General features: G+C 51.2%; 1 long non-coding RNA gene across 1 annotated transcript; it reads right to left on the bottom strand.

Moving 5' to 3' along the window:
* Window positions 1–12,066: 12,066 nt before the first annotated feature.
* LOC129737207 (uncharacterized) lies at window positions 12,067–15,231 on the bottom strand. The gene is made up of 3 exons (XR_008734772.1): window positions 15,042–15,231; window positions 14,005–14,162; window positions 12,067–12,694 (listed from the first exon to the last, which is right to left on the bottom strand). It is a non-coding gene; the product is annotated as an uncharacterized LOC129737207 (long non-coding RNA).
* Window positions 15,232–15,786: the final 555 nt, after the last annotated feature.

Raw genomic sequence — 15,786 nt, 5'->3', positions numbered from 1 at the left:
AAGAGTGGGGGGGCTGTACACGCTCCCTCCTGTGCAGCTCTGCAGTCCAACACACCCTTTTACCAATTTATTATTGTTTTTCTAAAAAAAAAAAAAATATCTCATCCCCTAGTTTTGCAGCTGTCCCAAGACATCTTTAGATTTTCACAAGAAAAACTGCCACCAGCAAATCTCTGTCCAGGATGGCAAGATCTTAATTCCTGAGCACATGTGTTGGGGCGGGAACCTGATTTCAGAAAAGTTCCTTTCTGCAAAGCTCAAAAGACCTTCAGAGGAATTTTAAGAAGGTGAGCAGGCCTTACTGTTGAAAAGCTGGTTGTGGAGCTGATTTGGGGAAGGCCTGACTCACTCTTCTGAAATGCCCGGGACTCATCTTCTTGCTGATGCTGCAGGAGCAGAAGAGATGCCAGCCAGCTCCTGTTATCACCTCTGTGGGACTGGCTTGTGATTAAAGGCATCTGAGTTGCAAAGCACGGAGGGAACAACATATGGACAGGAGCAAGGGACTGCTTTTCCAGCCTCTCTTTTTTAGACCATAACTGCATTTGCAAGAGGATCCCAGAGCTGCAGTGCAGTTCTTATTCAGTGCTATTAAACTTCATTAACTGATATATCGTTTCGTGTTGACTCAACAACTCTTAAACCCTCTTCTGAGGGACTTCCTCGAACACAACTATAAATTGCCAGTAACTGCCGTCCACCGGGAGCAAACTACTCCAGCATGGTCCTACCCTGGGATGGAGCAGCACTGCAGGCAATGATGCTCCCCACACTCAAGAACCTGAAAGCTCCTCTATTTATCCTCCTGCAAGCCAAGGAGGGCAACTGGAGGGTCAGGGACTGCAAGAAAGCTGCTCTCCTGACTTTGCTCCAAACACAGAAGAAACCTCCCCAGCAAGTTCTAGATCCTCAGCAGAAGAAAAGCTCAAAAAAATTCCTCTCCCAGTGATCAAAGTGCTTCGTTGCCACAGAATTGACAGCTCTGCTTCCAGCTGAACGCTTTCAAGGTTCGCAGTCTTATGTAAACTATAATCCAAAATGATCTCAAATAAAAACAAAACCAAACAAAAACACGCCCTCAAAATTCAAACTTTGGGACCTAAACCCAAATGGGTCATTTCGGCAGCATATGATTCTGATTTTTAGTGTTTCCTTCCACCCCCCACCCCACCCCAAATTCAAATATCAGCGAGACCAACCTCCTTTCAGAGAGCTCTTTGATGCTGTGGCATACACAGATGGAATATATTTCTGCATATTCCAAGACACTCTGGGATAGCTTCACTCATGTAATTATTCAGATAAGCGAACCTGAAAGCGAGAGCGTGTGCTGCTTGTTTGCCAAATCTGAGCGACTTCTCTTTCAAAGCATCAGTAGGCTCTTCCCCCGCCGCAGGTGACAGCTGCCAGGCTGCGGTCCCCAAGCTGTCCTGGTGGGAGCACCAGGGGAGGTGGGGAAGCAGCTCATAACCTTGGGCTTGCCCCACCCCCCCCCCACCCCCCCCCCCAGCTTTAGCCCTTTCAGTTTGGGGAGGAGCTGCACATGCATGGAGGGATGCGGGGGCCGAGATGCGGCTGGATGCCTTAATGGTGGCAAGTGACAGCAAGTCAGAGCTATGGCTTTGACACAGGTGGGTGAAGCAGACGAGAGGAACATCTCTGCTAGAGGGTCTCCTCTGTGATTGCCAACCCAGCCATTGACACATCCCGGATGGTAGCAACTGCCCGTGGGGCACCTCGCACCCCCACTGCAAGCCAGAGTACTCATTCCCCTGCGCAGCCTTTAAAACCAAGCACGCTTTAGGAGCAATTTCTGAACGGCTCTGAGGTCAGGAGAGGATGGCTTTGCTTATAACTGCACGGCGAGGCAGGACTAGAGCAGCATCAGGCAGGATAATAGCAGGGCTGAGTGAGTGGCAGGTGGGCCACCGTGCCGTCCATTTACCACTCGCCTCAGCCAAGTGCCGGGTGTAATTATCTCAGGCCACCGTATCATCATAAAGCGCCTTTCTGCTGAAATTATAACGTGTCGCCTTTAATTACGTTAATTGTTAATAGGGATTCTAATTTTGGGTTCGTTTTTCACCGTTAAAAAAATAAAAGGCGAGGCAGCCCAGGCTTTTCTGCCTTCCCTGGGATTTCTCCCGCCAGCGCTAATTGAAACGTCCCCCCGATCCGCGGTGCTCCACGCTGACAGTGGTTTTGCCCCTTGTCATAAAATCAATGGTCTTCCCCTGCCCGCCCCGTGCTGGCTTCTCTCCGGCTGCCAGGGCTCCTTTTGCTACTCGCTGGCTCCCTCGGATCATCAGGGTTAAATGATCTTTTCATACCGCCCGGCCGGACTGTCAGGAGGCATTGAGTGACTTTTGAAAATGAACCATGTTAAGTGGACTTGATGGGGGTTACAACCGCCATTATTGCTATCACCACCGTGATAAAATGGAGCCGTAATGATGGGGGAAGGTACTTATCACTGTCTTTTGTAGATCACTTAAGATGGTTTGGGTCTGGAGCTTCTCACCGGAGTTAAATGGAACATACCAGCGACAAATGGCACTGGGACAGAGCCTCCCACCACATGCAGGACATGAGACAGCAGTGACCTGGCTACAGTGGCTACGTAAAATGATTAAACACCCAAAAAACACATTGCCTTTCCCTGCGGCCGCCATCACAGGAGATGCCCAAAGCCACCAGAGCAACAAGGTTTGCCCAGGCCATTGCTGACAGCTGGGTCACTCCGGTGAGAACCAGGATGGGAAAGAAATGGGACATCCGCCCTTTGCCTTGCAGCCTGCCCATGGGAGTCAACAGCAAGAGAGCTGACCTGGAAAACCGGGAGATCCTGCCTGCCCTGCTGCTTCCGCGGGCGGTGGAACACCAAGGAGCCCCTTCCCTCCACTGGGCTCCTCCCCATCCACCCTGCCCCAGGTGCAACACTACACCTGGGGAATCAGCATCTACCCCCAGCAGCACTCTCCATCCTTTCTCTTGCCCCCATCCCCAAACCTGGGGTGATTTCTACTTCAGCAGAAGGAACGCAGCGAAGCACATGCTCATCTGCTTCAGCACTTGGCTGGATCTGCAGCACAGGAGTCCCCGAAAAGGCACTTGTGCAACATAAAGTGAGACATGAGCTCATGTTAAAGGATTTCTCATGAGGCATTGCTAGAGAGAGATGCAATAGGAGAAAACCCTTTGCATGTTTATTGCTGTTGATCCCCTTGCACATCCAACTAAGCCAAACCTGACCTGCCCCAAGTCCCTCACACAAGCTGCAGCCTGTCTAGCGCAGGCAGAGGAACAAGCTTCTGCCAGCACTGGGTGCAGGACAAAGGCTGGCAGGAGCTGAACATGCCACAAGATACCAGAGAGCTCAAAGAGGGTCTCAAAGCACCAGCAAAAGCAGCACAAAGCAGCCCCTGTCAGCCCAGCCCAGGCAGGGCAGTGCCAGCAAGGAGGGCTGGCAGCCCACTCGCAGCCAGAGAAACCCGAACGATACCAAACTCTCTTCTACGTTTGAGCAGGGAATCCAACAGTTTAAAACAGTCAAAGAAAATGTCACGTGCTTGGAAAACATTAGGTAAACAACAAATAGTATCATCACACCCCAGAGCAACAGGGACCTGGGTAGCAACCCCAGAATGACCCTTCCCAAACCAAGCAGCACCCCATGGCAAAGCCCCTGACCCCTGCAATGCCCCACTCACAGTTTGTGATCCACAAGCAGGAGAGTCATCCCTGTGGCACCCAATGGCTTTTCTTCCCCAGGTCTCAATGCTGCACAGAGAAGGATCCCAGGACACTGAGCACCCTCATAGCATCCCTCAGAACCCTGAGGAAAAGAAGCAGGAAGGCAGAGAAAAACAGGGAGCTACTGAGAACACCTTGTATCACCTCCTCATCTCCTTCCCTCCAGCCACACCAAGCTGAGTTGTATTGTATCACTTCATTATCACTGAATTGAGATACAGCTGATTTCCTTCCCTCCCTGGCCACCTGGCAGCCCAGGTTGCTTTTGTCCTGCCCTGAAAGTATGGGAAAAGACACCAGCAAGGCCAGGCCACCCCACAAGCACCACCTCCAGTGACAGCCCTGGCTGCTATTGCAAGGGAGAGGGTGGTGGGAGAGGCAGGGATGCAGAACAAGACAGCAGCTCCTACACGAGTGGGCAGAGCAGGTCCCCCCCGAGTCACCCTGCTCCCCACTACCATCAACATGTTGTGAATGTGGAGGTTTCCTCTGCAACGAGGTGAGACGTAAAAAGGAGCCCCTCTGCAAAATGGCTGAGCCCCTCCAAGCAGGGAGAGGAGAGAAGGGCTGGGAAAGGGTAAATAAAAGGAAGAATCTGTCTGGGAAAGTTGGGAAGGGGAAAGAGCTGAAGTAAAAGACTGTTTGTGGGAGTCACGAGAATGCCGTCGACTCAAGTCTCGTCACGACAGACGTGTCAGCTCCGGTTGGGCGCGAGGCTGAGACGTCGGTCCCGGGGTGCCTGGTTTCTCCAGACCTCCCCCGACCCCCCTTCCCTTGTCATGGCAATGGTAGCACCGCTGGCGATATTGACAGCCAGAAGGATTGCTCATTTCCCACAGCCCCACAAGGTAAATTAAAAAAAGGAAAAGTCAAAGCTATCTCTGGCTGCTCTTACTCGGGGAGTCCCAACTCAATACATCTTGGTTACTCAGAAAAGATGCTTATTAATAAGCTAGAAAGGCAAAGTTAGTTCTGCAGGCTGTGGGGTCGCCGGTTAGAGGATTGTTTGCTTTTCAAAGACTTTGTGGAGCTGGATGCCCGGACAAAAACAAGGGCTCCAGCTATGGCTGCTTCTGCAAACCCCTTCCCACGTGGGTATTTTGTCTTGCCACATGTAAAAGTGTGGAGATAAACGAGTATTCGCTTTGCCCAGCTCCGTGATACCAACTGCACGAACACTGCCTTCCAAGCTTGTGCAAATATGGCAAAAATTTAGCTTTAGCTGCAAACCAGGCGCAAGAAAAGCTGCAGTCAGAAACTATGGAAAGTCCGTGAAATTTTATCCACCGCAAAACTGTTTCCAGACTGACTTCAAGGCAGCAAAGCCTGCACAAGTCATGCTGGTGGCCATGTGCCTTTTCTTCAAGCAAGGATTTCCTGCTGTTTTCTAACCTCAAGGCAAAAGAGAAAACATCAGTCCTTTCACCAGCTTTATTCCCATTCCAGATGAAGAGTTGATCCTCTTCTTTTTTTTTTCTTTTTTTTTTTCTTTCCCTGGTGTCTCAGTGTCACAAGACAGTCTCCAAAGCGCTGCCTTCCACCAGCACTGGTGGGAAGCAGCTTGCCTGGGGACAGCCAGATGCCACCTCGCCGGGGCTCTGCAGGAAAAGCCCAGCTGGAAACTGTGGCTGCAAACACTGGATCATTCAGTGCAAGGGCTGTGGAGTGGGAGCTGCCCAGCGTGCCAGCCCTGGTGAGTTTTGCTTTGAAGCATGGACCAAATACGTGGTTTGGCAAACAAAAAAACACTGTGGAGACAGAGGAGGCCTTTTTGCCTTTGAGCGCTCATTTGGGTGTCCTACACTGGTTGTCAAATCATCTTGGTGTGATGAGCCTGGTGAAAAATTTTGCTGCAAAAATCATTTTTTGCATTAAAACTCATGAAACAGGGTTTTCCAAATATTGATGTGGGTTCCCCATCCCATCAGACCCCAGGTAGGAAAGGTCCCCAAGCCCAGTCATCCAAACAGGCCATTTAGCTGTAGAAATACTCTGCTTTCCCCTTTCACTCTCCACTTAAACACAGAGAAGGATAAGCCCTCACAAAGCCAAACCGGATTTCAAGGTTTGCCTCCCACTAGTGAACTGCTTGGACATGGGCAGAAAAAAGGGTAAAGAAGACTATAGGTTTTGCACAAGAAAGGAGGAGCCACCATGAGCTGCAAACGGGCCCCTGGAGAGCTGGCTAGGACCCACACAGCCCCTTTGCAGACTGGTAGGGCTGGTATCACCAGGCAGAAGTTGAACCATAAGCATGCAGCCCAATGCACAGACCCTTCTGTGCCTCCAGAGACGCTTTTCATGATAGAAATGCTTGTCCCAAAAGGTTCAAACCTCATATGAGTGAGCAGCAACCCCTGAAGACCTGGAGGAGCTGGTGCTGTCATCCCATGGGGGCTGTACCACCACGCTATGGTCTCACTGGACCTCTGCTGGGTGGTCTTTCGCTAAACCTGTAACCTTTGTGTGGCACAGAGTATTCAGCAGCAACAGCATCTCCATCTCTCCAGGACCGCCAGGAGCCAACTTCTGAAAAGATCTCCTGCAAGAGACTTTTATAGCTCTCACAAGAACCATGCCCCTGGCCCACCAAACATCTTCCTGCCAGCATTTTGCTTATTTCCCCCCTGCCACCCAAAACCCTGCTGCAGAACGAAAAGCATCCGAACCGCTGAGGCTGTGATTTTCATGACACTGCTGCCTGGCTCATTTCTCTGCTGTCCTCTCAGTTTTGTGAAGGTTAAAGGCATCCTTCCTTGGCGACTGTCAGACTGTTATCTGGGCTGGGACCAGCTACCCGAGCTCCACAAGGAATATTTTATGCAGATTCTCTGCTGCACCTCGGATGGCTCATCAGTAACAAAGCTGCTGCTGGTGCTGTGTGGCTTTATTTCCTCTGAGCTCACCTTTTGCAGTCTCGCCCTTTTTACAGGTGTGGAAAAGTGGATCTCCACAGCTAAAATGTAGGGTCTTTTCCTTGGGCTGCTGCAAGGAGGGGAACAGAGGTTGCTCTGTCCTGCTTTCAGGAGGGGTTTTGGAGGCACTGGGGAGAGCTGGAATGGAGATGGGTCAGTTTTTTCCTCTGGAAGATGGGAAGATCAGGAGACCCCCATTACTCTGCATCAGACTTTTACTCCCAGCCCTCTGCTTCCCAAAACCATACCAGGACAGGGAAATCCCTGGCTCCCTCTGCCTTCCCCTTGGGAACCTCCAGGGGCACAAAGACAGCAGACAGGAGCGCTGGGAACCCAACCCAGTCTCCCTGCTGCCTTCCCCCATCAGAGGGTGGGTGCACGAGGAAAGGGAGGATAGCCCAGCTTCCTCAGGTGGCTGCAAATCTGAGGATGGTTTTCATGCCCATGCCCTGGCAAGTCAAATGACAGCCCATTGCCATCCCGGCCGGCTGGATGCTTTTTCGGTAGAGATCTGCCCAGGGTGGGAATCTCATCCCCAGCACAGCAGCTTGAGCACCAGCCCTCTCCGAGTACCCAGGCAGAGCATACCACTCAGGCATCTTTCCACTAAACGCTGATTATAAATGTCATGATTTCAGAGGGGGAAAGAAAACAGCTGGATTTGTCAGACAGCAGCACTGGCAGCTAAAAAAATACCATCTTTTAATGTGTGAGCCGAGTACAGAGAGCGTGAGAATAAACAGGAGACCCTGTGGTAACATTTTTACAAGTCCCCTGGCTGACTGTTAGAGCCCTTTAACTAGAACATGACTGAGCATCCCTGTTTCGGGATCTCAGCAGCACGCCCAGCTCCTCCAGGGATCACCAGGCTTCAACAACAGATGGATCCAGGCAACAAAGCTCACGTGTGGATGGAAAGTCAGGAGGACTTGCTTTTGGACCCATCCCCATGTCTAGTTTTAAACTGCACTGGCATGAGAGGCTGTGCTCCTTTGGCCATACTTCCCCATGACCATAAATCCAATTTTATGGCACCCAGTCCAAGCCTGAAAACAATGCAAAGCACTGAACAGATATAAACTCTTTCTGCTGCTTCACAAGATCTCCAAAGGGGCCAGGAAGACTTTCTGCTGAATCAGGTATTGTTTTGTACTCCCGCCGCTGGCGGGGAGCCAGATGCACACCATATTGTAAGAGCTGGGTAATTTGGCAAAAATGCGATCATGTGCTCACCCCTGATTCAGACCCAATTCCTCCCATGGGGTGACCGGGTAATGTGCAGATCTGGTATTAATTAACGGGAAACCACAGCCCTAGGCAGTGATCTGTCATCTTCTTTTGGATGCAGCTTGTGCCTGCTAACAGCTTCCCCACCCTGGGCTCCCCCAGCCTGCCCCCCCCCTCTGCTGGCAGGTACCACCCCAGGCCAGGGTAACCCCCCAACCCTCCTGAGTTGGACAGAAGATCCAGCTAACCCAGCACCTTGTGTCCAAGAGCCACTAAATCTGTGCTCCTGCTCCTGGGCATGCCTGCACCCCATGGTGCTGGGTAGAGGGATTTGCTCTTCTGGCCAGGAGCATGTTCAGGAGCAGCAGCAGCACCAAGCTCTCGCCCAGGTCCCCATCCGTGGTGCAGCACCTCCAGGCAAGCTAAAGCTCATACTACTCTGCTGACATTTCCAACAGCAGAGCCCAGGCAGCGCTGAATGCTTTGGGAAAAAACCCAAACATCTCCCAGGCTCCAGCGGAAAAGGCGGCACTGGTACCCAGCATGCCAGAGATTAAGCAATTTACTGAGTCAATTGTCTTTTTTCCAAGGACAAACATGTGTGATAGAAGATCTCCAGATCTGCTGGCATGCTGCGAGCTCTGGGCCATCAGCCCTTTCACTGTCTCAATTCATCTGTCAATAAACCACCATGCCCATTAAGGCTGGAGAAATGGAAAGGGATGTTCGTGGTCCACCCAGCAAGGATTAAATGCTATGTTGCACAAATGATGGTTACTCAAGGTTTCTCAGCAGAGGTACCGAAATTCCTGACCACGACTCCCGCTGCCCTCCTAAGCGAAGCAGGAGTGCTAGTAAACAGCAGGGACGTTATTTGGTACCAGAAAGCCCTTACAAGAGGCAATGTGACCATGAAAGAATCTCATCGCTTCATGAAATATCTGGGTGGGAAAACCACACGATGCCAAAACAAAGAGCAAACTCCCTCCAACGCATGGGGAAGACACGAGGTGTCTGCTTGCTGGAGGTCAAACAGTGATGTTCAGCTTTGTCCCCAGACTTTCACAGCCTGTCTAGACTTGTCTCAGCCTTGGACATCACTTTGGCAGCCAAGCTCAGCTCACCAGCTTTGCCCAGGGTGTGTCCCAGTGCTGGTGGCCCCAGGATTGTCACTGTCACCTCCTCTGATCCTGTGCATTTGGTAACAGCCAGCAGGTGAAGTCAAGAAGAAGAGTAACTGCTTTCCAACCCAACTGGTATCTTGTCAGGCTTTGGTGGAAAAGCTGCAGGGGAAGGTGGGAGGATGAAAGGGACCTTGTCTCTGTGCAGGACAGTCCCCAGGCAGCACCTCCTCCCAGGCTGGCCCCTTAACCTGCAGCACGAGCTGCCACCGGGTGATGCTGAGGATAAACCTTGGGGTGGTTCAAAGGGAGAGCTGGCATTTTTAAGGGGAAGGAACATCTAGGGTTGGCATATATGAAGAAATACTTTTGGAAGGACACAAACCCCCTCTGGGACTAAATTATCCCCTAACAGCAGCCCAGAATGGATTTGGCAAAAGGAGCAGTAGAGGGATAAATTACCCAATTCTGGGATCGTTTGGTTTTGTTAGACCTTTTTTAAAAAACAAAAAACAAAACCCAACTTCCTCCAGGACACACCCCTGGGACCTGCAGGAGAGAAGACACAGCAGCAGGAATAACTCAGACCTGAGCCTCACCATCGATGCCATCATTTCCCGTAGCCACCTTTGCAGACCTTTGCAGACACCTCTGCCCAGTGTCCATAATTAAAGCAAAGTGCAAATTGGAAGCCAGACCTCAGTCAGGCCCTGGGAAGGGGGTCTTGCTTCCTCAACGGCTCAAAGCAAATGTTTGTTATGGCAGAGGAGCAAGGCAAGAGAAACTCAGGACGATGTTTGCTTTTGTCTGTAACCTAAATCCCAAGCTCTGCCCTTTCCCCTGCCAAGTGCCTAGGAGAAAAAAAATGGGAGCGGATTTTTTTTTTTTTGAGTGCATAGCAAAATGGCTAATTTAAAACAATTATGCAACAGCTAATTAAAATCATCTCTGCGTCCTAGAAAGGCGACTGGCCAGGTACTCAGCATGAAGCATTTGGCTTTATGGAGCAGCATCTTGTTAAAGCCCTTCATCCCGTGGCGGTGGCGGCTGGACCCATCCTGCGTGTGCCTGCGGAGAGCAGGGCAGCTGATGGCCTTCCTTCCCGGCGTCAGTGAGTGAGTCCTCCCTCTCCTCCTGCCCAGCTCGGCTCCACGACGTACCTGAGGCACCGGCTGTGCTTTATGAAGTCTAAAATTTTCAACTGGTTGTGTCTTTCCATGCAAACTCATTAGACACTATTTACACCCGCTGCAGCTGTGCAGAGAGAGGTTTTGAACTCTGGCATTCTACAGTAGGCTTTGTTTCTCATTTACATTTGCATATTAAAGTGTTTGCCTGAAATAGGCTATTGAAATTAATTCAGGATTAATTGGTGTCTTTATCTCATTAGGACAATCTAATTTAAGGATGATGAAATTGTTTAGCCTCCCGTTTGCATAATTAGATTGCTTTGAATTGCTGTCATTATTGTGCTCTTTAGCATCATCTGTAGGCCTCAAACAGACAAGAGTTTCAACCTCATAAAGACCAATCATGTGTTACAGCAGAGAGCTGTTAACCCCTTTTAACCCAAACTCCCTCCAACGCACCGCCGCACAATGGAGCGGATGCTCTGCGGCACGGCGGGGACGCGGAGGTCCCCACACCCCGTGTAACAGGGCATCCCCTCCTTCCCTGACACACTCACAGCAGCGAGGTGCAGCCCCAGGAGCTGCTGGCAGGCAGCCCCGTTTCTCCTGGCCTTCCTCCTGTGGGAAGGGCAGCTGCTCTCCCAGAGGGTGGTGGAACCTTTCACGGTCAGGTGGGGCCATGGGCTGCTACTCCCGGGAGGCTGAGCAGGGCCACAGGCACTTGCTCTCCCTCTCACATCACTGGAAAGGGCTGACGGGAGCATGTCCAAGGACTGCCTGATCCCACTCCTCCTGCATGACCTTGGGAAGATCCCTTAGGCTTGCGACTAAGACATCTGGGCTTCCCCTCTGCTGGAGCCGGGGGTGCAAGGGATGCTCGTGGCCACGGGTACCATGGTGTTTCATCCCCTCCAAGGACTTACCAAGCTCCATCTCTTTCTTCTCCAGTCTGGAGGCTGTTTCTGAACCTCCATCTGAGGAGCATTCTCTGAAGATGTTCTGGCCAACACGTAGCCCTTGGATTTGGTACCAGCATGCTCCTTCTGCTTCAAATACTTCTTCTCTCCCCTCTGTGCTTGCCTGGATGCTAAAAGAAGAGAGGAGACCTGCCCATCCCTGTGCAATGGGAGCATACATAAGAGGAAATACCACCAGTGCCTAAGTGGGAAGAGCAAAGGAAAAGAGGAGTAAGCTGTAAGGCCAGATCTCCATGTTGGATCATCTTTAAGCCTAGACTCACCCTGTGATGTAGGCACTGGCCTGATGCTGTGAAGGAGCAGGTGGAGCCATGCCAATCCCATGCAAGGCTCAGCTGTGCACCCGGGGCAAGCAGGGGCCACCAGCAGCGGAAGGAGACCACATTGAGAAAGCATTCCCAGGATGGTTGTACCTGGGGACAGCGATCAGGGTGTGGATCCCCCGACACTTAGTGCGTGCCCCAAAACATCACCCAGCGAGCACACGCCAAGGGGCATGAGAACATGGGTTGCAATGGTAGTGTGTGCAGAGGATGCTGGTGGAAAGCTGCAGCTGTCCTCAGGACCCTTGCAGCCCACGAGGGACACATTCCCCGCCAGCAGCCCCTCACCTGCTTTGCAGTGCGACCTTCCCCAGCCCCAGCTCCCTGCCCACCCAGGGACTCGGGCTTCTCAGAGCCATGGGGACACAAGGGCTGGAGCCACTTGGAAGCAGGCATCCCAAGTCAAGGCTGGCTCCTGGCAGAGGGAACCGGTTCAGTATCCTCAGCTAAGACCTCACTTCCCCGTGGGTCTCTCCATTAAAAAACAGCCTGTTCAGCCAAACAAATGATCCAAAACATGCATCTCAGAAGCGTTTTTACACGATAAAGCATCATACAGCATTGTAACCAGCTTCCTTGCTAGTAACGAGGACCATGGCCTTGTGCATTCCCCCCCCTGTACTGGCCCAAACTATCTTTCCAGATGGCCGCCAGAAGCCAATAGCCACCAAAGTGCCTGAATCTAGCCCTGGAGATGCTCCCCGGGCACCGAGAGCAGGAAGGGGGTCGAGATGGCAGTTCCGTGGTTGCTCCTGGGGATGCTCTCCGTCTGTCCTGGCCCAGCTCGAGGCGAGAGACCTGCTTCTCATTAGCGGGCGGCTGACTCCGGAGGTGGGGGCTGCGCCAGGCAGGCTGCTTCGCCAGTCGCTTCACGTATCCTAACATCTGGTTGTGTCTCATCACAGTGCAAATTTATGACCCTGGAAACAACATGTTGATGATGCACTGGGAAGAGGAGCTGGAGCTGTAATCCCATGTCCGGAGCAGGGACGAGGGGAATCATCACCCGAGTACTTTGGCAGGGAAGAAGAGGTGAGGAAGGGCAGACCTGCCCTTTCCTGCATGATGGGGGTGACCCGCAGGGGGGAGGGACACACATGGAGCTCCCAGTGATGCAGCACAGCAATGTTTTTAACACTAGATCTCTCTCTCCTCTGGGAAAGAAAATGCAAATTCAGCAACGGCCAACTTTGCACAACTTCATCTCGATGAATTGCCAACTTCCAAACCATCCAACAAACGGGAAACCTTCAAGAAAATAAATGAAAGATTTCATTTGAATGCTTTGAAAAGGAACATTTCCATTTGCAGTGACTGGCCAGTTACACTTTCCATTTTATGGTTAAAATTATACAGACATTTTAAATGATGTGAAATGGAAATGACAGATTGCGTTTTGGGTCCTCTAAAGGGAGTTTTGTTTGCCTAGGATAAGTAAATGTTTCATTATTTTTTCTAGAGATCAACTGTATCAGTTGAACCAGAACAGAGCAGGACTTGGGAAGTCTTGTTTGCAGGTTCACACCAAAGATGTTTTAAGTTTTCAGTTTAACCCAAACAAGTGTTTTTAGTTATGTTGCTTTGTTGGAGCTGCAGTGGAAAAGAAGGAAGGAAATCCAGCCCTTACCATCACAGTTAGGCAAGCAAAAAAGAAAAAGGAAAGAAAAAAATTGTAAGATTCAGTGTGAGAGAAAAGTCTTAGGGTGGAAGAATTATGCAAGGCTTGCCTGAAGCTTTCAGTTCTGCAGACTTTTTCAGACTCTTGGTGCTGTTAGCAAGCCCTTTAATATATTGAAGCGGACAATCCTCGTATGATGCCACATACACATATGTATCTGCATAGGCGTGCCTAGCCCAAGGTGGAATGGGGAACAGGAGAAGACACGGTCACCAAAAGTTAGGCTGCTATCCGAGAGAGGTGGGGTGAAGTTTCTTCCCTTGGCTGTCCAACAGCTCCACAGCATGGGTGCCAGCTGGGAAGCAATGAGCAGGAGAGGAGCAGCCAAGGGCCACGCTGGACCACAGACAAAGGAGATTCAAACTGGTGCAAAAAAGGCCTCCGAAAAGGCTCCTCAGACAAGATGAAGCACAACTGGAGCAAGCCTGGAGGAGAGAGGTAAGGACATCTAGAGGTCTGGGAAATACAACAGGTACGGAGGGGAGACACAACACAAACATGCCTTTGAATACGCCGAGGGCTCTTCTTCATGTTGTCAGTGGTGGATGCGTGAGAAGTCACAGCCCAAACAACCTCCAGGAAAGCTGAGCTGAGACCTCAGCAAAAGCTGCAGGTGATGGGCACCATCAGGCAGCATGCAGCAGCCTGGGCACACAGCCTGGAGCATCCACAAGCACAGCAGACACCCCGGCAACAGCAACAATATACCTACCATGACCTTCCAGCATTGCCTATTCGTCAACCCAGGTGGCTTTACGGTGGACACACAGGTCCTGGGTAGAGAAAACTGAGTGGAGCAGCCCAGCTCTGGATGAGCCTGCAGCCCACGGTATGGACAGCTGTGGAAAGCACTGGCACACTCACCAGCAGCCTGGCTTACCTTCAGCCAGGTACTCTGGCAGAGAGGTCTTAAGCAAGAACATTGAAATCATTAGCAAACGGATCTCCCTCTCTTCCTTCCAGAGCTGGAGGGAGATCTCCAGAGATTGGCTTTTCTTCCCCTGCTTTAGTCTTGCCGCTGCTGAGCATTGTCAGGTCCTGCAAGGACAGAAGCAAACAACGGGTCTGAAATACAAGAAAGACTCAGAATCAGGGTGGATTTGCAGTAATACATTATATTATTATCACTACAACATCATGCAGCCTCCCCTGGAAGCCCCCCCAGACTTGCTATTTTTTCCACTCAGAAGTAATAGTGAGACCAGTTGCACCCTGTTTCAGTAAAGAGGGTGTTAGGAAGATATCTGCTGAAGGCAACAGAGATGAACCTTCCCCAGAGGCCAAAACTGGTTAAGCTGCCCAGAGGCAGAAGGGCACCAACCCAAGCTGGCTGCAAGCGGAGGAGCTGCAACCCTTACCACCGGCTGCTGGGACAGCAGGGGCTGTCTAGTAGCAGGGACGACCCCTGCATCAAAAGGACAAACATGCCTCTGTCATCTGCTGGAGCACTGCAATCATGACAGCAACAGCAGAAAGCGCAGCGTTTCCCAGAAGTCATGCAAAGTGTGCGGGAGCCTTTGGCCAAAGACCTGCAAGAGTTTTTAAATACTCTTTGGTGGAGATGCAAAATGCCGTCTGGGAAACTTAAGCCCATTAAGGGATAGTATGAAGTAGCCAGCTTTCAGCTGCAGGTCAGGTTGTTACCAGTAGTAAACATCTGCAACCAGTAGCCACAAACAAAAATGTGGGGCTGTGAGGAAGAGCCCACGCAGGGATTTTGGTGTGTGGCTCACCACCCAGCAATGGTCCTACAGAAACCCCAGCCATGGAGGAGGACCTCCCTGCAGCCCAGCTCCAGGGGCTGCTGGGTGAGGAGCACAATGCCGTGCATTTGGAGGGACCACGACGCCCCTTGGCTCAGCCAGAGCCTGCCTGAGGGGGTTAGCAGGGGCCAGATGCAGATTTACAGCTACCCACCCTCTGTCAAGCCCATGTGCTACAGCCTGTGTGGTTCAGCTCTTCTTCCCAGGAGGACTTTGTTAGCACAGTCCAACAACAGATCTTTATGTTTGCGTGTAGGATGTCTTCAAGGGGTGGAGGAGAAGGAAAGAAAAAGAGAAGAACCCCAGCATTACAATATTTGTGGTTAACTAAAACATTTTCTTCAGTCTTGAGAGTCTGAAAGAAAAATGCAAAGAACACAAACCTTTCAAACCAAAAAGTCTTTGCAAATTAGAAAAATCAGACCGTCCCCTTGAGCAATGTTAATGCAAAAACTTAGGACTGTTTCTGAATTCACACAAACATGCACATATATATACTTACACATATATGCATTCACCAATACATACGAGACTGCACGCTGCTCTTACCCCATGGGAAGGTACCCAGTGAAATCCATCCAAATGAGAAGTCCTGGGTCCTCCCAGCCCACACTGGGGAAATGTGCTCCCACCCTCTGCTCGGGTCTCATCAGTGGAAGAGAAGGGGTCTGGAAATGGCAGTCCTGGCCGCAACAGGGTGATTTATATCACCAGCCAGAGCGGAGGGCAACCAAACCCCAGCCTGGGACCCCCAGGCTCACTCCTGCCAGAACAAGGAGGTCCCCGGCTGGGAGCTGCATCTATCCTCCCGGCTCAGAGATGTGCCCATGGCCCACAAACCCATCAGTCCTTTCCCAGCCACACCAGCAGCCAGGCACGTGCCCCCAGGAGTGTCCCCA

This window comes from Falco cherrug, chromosome 12 (assembly GCF_023634085.1).
Source record: "Falco cherrug isolate bFalChe1 chromosome 12, bFalChe1.pri, whole genome shotgun sequence".
Classification (NCBI taxonomy): Eukaryota; Metazoa; Chordata; class Aves; order Falconiformes; family Falconidae; genus Falco; species Falco cherrug.
The sequence above is the reverse complement of the archived record's forward strand: the minus strand, read 5'-3'. Positions and strand labels throughout refer to the sequence as shown.